This window comes from Pinus tabuliformis, chromosome 3_1, assembly GCF_031772625.1.
Source record: "Pinus tabuliformis cultivar Carrire ecotype Pingquan chromosome 3_1, CPIR1, whole genome shotgun sequence".
Classification (NCBI taxonomy): Eukaryota; Viridiplantae; Streptophyta; class Pinopsida; order Pinales; family Pinaceae; genus Pinus; species Pinus tabuliformis.
In genome coordinates this window covers 691,238,129-691,241,411 of record NC_142301.1, presented here as the reverse complement: position 1 = coordinate 691,241,411, position 3,283 = coordinate 691,238,129, and the positions used below count along the sequence as shown (strand labels likewise).

General features: G+C 36.8%; 1 pseudogene; it reads left to right on the top strand.

The window, feature by feature from the left end:
* Positions 1-545: 545 nt before the first annotated feature.
* Positions 546-1,088, top strand: LOC149189026 (mRNA-decapping enzyme-like protein pseudogene; annotated as a pseudogene).
* Positions 1,089-3,283: the final 2,195 nt, after the last annotated feature.

The window sequence follows — 3,283 nt, the reverse complement described above, 5'->3', positions numbered from 1 at the left end:
ACTAAGTTCCACACATAGTCCTCCGCAGCTTCTAGCAACTGCAACTGCAACCCAGTATCGACTCCTCCACCTCAGAAATTCACGTACAATGTTGATTCTCCTCACGGTGATTCACTGTTGGCTACACTGCCACGTGGTTCATTTCTTGAAACTGAACTCCACGCTGGATTCTTTGCACTGCTTCTCTTTATTTTTCCTGGCAATTGTAGTTTGTATACCGCAACGGCTTCATTGTGGATTCTGCAATGGTGATGATTAATAACAGTATAAAACTACACTATTTCATACAAGCTATGACTTTGGGCATTCAAGTAAACTGAAAACGTGCAAAAAAAGGTGATTTTCACATTTGTATGGATTCATATTAGCACCAATCGACTCAGGCGCACACAGATCTGCAAGTCTGCATCAATATATATGCACAATGATATATCATGTTGCGCTACCTCTCTCGATCAACCAAAATACAAATCTCGTCCATTAGCCGCACAAACAACAGTAAAACTTATAATTTAACAGAAGCTTTAGCACAGGCAATTGGCCAAATGTCTCAGAACGGTAAAATAATCCTCCAGTTGAGCCAGCAGGTCACCAATGACTCTAACCTCACGGTTCTGCAGCGGATCGACTGCCATGTCGAAGAAATTCTCGCCACCGCCGGCCATGTCACTCTCTACGACTTCAACATGGAGCTCAGCCAATGGAGTCGCAAGGATGTCGAGGGACCTCTATTTGTTGTCAAGAGGAGGACCCAGCCACGGTTTCAGTTCATCGTTATGAACCGGCGTAGTGCCGAGAATTTGGTGGACGATCTACTCAGCGATTTTGAATATGAAATAAATCTTCCTTATTTACTCTATCGAAATGCAAACCAGGAAGTGATTGGAATTTGGTTTTATGATCCAAGAGAGTGTGACGAGGTTGTAAAGATTTTCTCCAGGATTTTGAATGCTTTCTCGAAGGTTCCTCCCAAACCAAAAGTATTCACAAATCAAAGCAATGAGTTTCAAGAGCTGGAGTCAGTTCCTTGCAGATTGCCCAAAATACCAATGCAGGTTACATTGCTCTTCGATAAACCAAAACTGTAATATGCAAACAAATAAAATATGTAATCCACGTTACCAACACACAACCCCAGATCGTCTCAGATGCAGCCTCACATAGGTTTTGGCGGTTTTGGCCTTTTTGTTACAGGTTCACGTTCACGCTACAACAACCGCCTTACAGATAACTTGCAGGCTCGCGGGTTTGGATGCAGCGTCGATGCAGCCTCACACAGGTCTAACATAGCTCTGATACCACATGATGAAAATGACATTAACTCAGAAAAATATATAAATCACATATAAAAACCAGAGACACAATATTGACGGAAAAAGGCTGAAGCCTCATGTATTCTCTCACTCTCATTCTTACACACAAAATAATTGAAATAGTGTTACAAATAAATAGATGAGAGATATTGGTCTCAAGATAGTGCGTGCTATCTTGGACACCTTTGGTTGAGATAATTTCTCCTTTGGTTGAGATAATTTCTCACCAGACACACCAATATAGGAGTTACCTAAACTAACTCCTATCTTAGAGGAACAACCCAAGAGTTAGGCACAAATTCCTAACTTGGAATTTTTAATTAATTTTTGGATTTATTATTGTTTTATGAGAGAGTCTAACAACCTGTACACAAATAAATCCTCAAAGGCTATTAACCAACAAATGAAAATAAAAGCAACAAGTATTAAGAACAATATTACCACATAAACCTGAAAGAGGAACACAACGATTTGAAACCCCAAAGCTTTTGCGTTTTATTAATCAGAAAAAGTTACAAGAGCTTTCTTAGAGCAAGCACACGATTAAGAAATCGAATGAAATAATGGAGAGAAACCTCTCATTTATAGAAAAAATTCCAACAGTTAGTTGGCTTGATCACCGTCAAAGCAGTCTCAATTGTTGATGAAGATCAAATGATATTTTAATCATCATTGTTGAAATAAAGTTACTTTTCGAGGAAATTCGAATTTCATTTTTAATTTCCTTTTAATTAACTCAAAAATGATTATTTTGAGTTAATTGCCGCAAAAAGTTGACTTTGACTTAACTATTATGGCCCAAGGGTTCAAAATATCTTGAAATTTTCAATATTCCCTTGACCGGGTACTTCCAAAAATTAGGAACTTTAAAACCCACGAATTTTAAATGTTGGAGAATTTAATTTTTCCTAGGACCTATATTAATTAAATTTCTGTCTTTAGCATTTTAATTTATTTTAGCCAGAAATTTTAATTAATTGACTCATGAGGGGATTATTAATTTTTCCAACCCTCTAATATTTAACCATGGTGTCTAACTATGAGGGGCCATGCACTAAATATTTTTTTACATGAAATATTACAATTCTAACCCATGAAGGGGGAACACCCGTTTGTTATAGACCCTCAATAATTACCCATTTTTGTGACACAAAATATGATCTAGTAGACTAAGTGACTTATAATAAAATAATCTAACCAAATAGTTAGAATTATTCCCAAACCACTTTTACAAAGACTCGATAAATAACTCTAGGACTCATTTAAAATCATGACAACAAAATCCACCCTAGCTTTGGGGTGAGGCTAAAGGGAAAAACTCTACCGATCATTCGTGTTTAGAAACACACATGAATCGGTGAGACTAAAAACATCCCAGGATAGAAATCATCATCAGAAAAATAAATTACCTAGGTTGTTACATACATTTGTCTTACTAGGATCATTTACATTACAAATTGCATAATGGGTTTATAAAACTCCAGTGTACATATTAGATGATAATGATGAATCTGTGGATCATCTGAATGCTCGGACATGATGGAAATCCATGCGCAAAAAAATGTACGGCTATGGGGTAGTTGACATGGAGTGGTCAACATCTGGCTCTACTTGAGGACATGTTGCTTCATCAAAGGAATGTAAGAATCTAAAATCTACACCCAAAGAAAACACAGAATGACATAAGTAGCGTCCATCCAAATATAATCCAAAAATCATCATATAACATTATATAAAATAGAAGCTCTGTAACAATTCTACAAACATGAAATGTAAACTTAATCTAAGAACAGAAATAAAATGCTAAAATGACAAGGTGTAAGGTTAGAAATACGATACAAAGGATGCCCCATGGCATTAGATGTCATCTTTGAAGAATAGCTTGAGCATTTGGCCATTTATAGGTAAGTCAAGTGGTTCACCATCCAATCTGCTCAAGTGGAATGAATTTGGACCAGTAATGCCTCAAA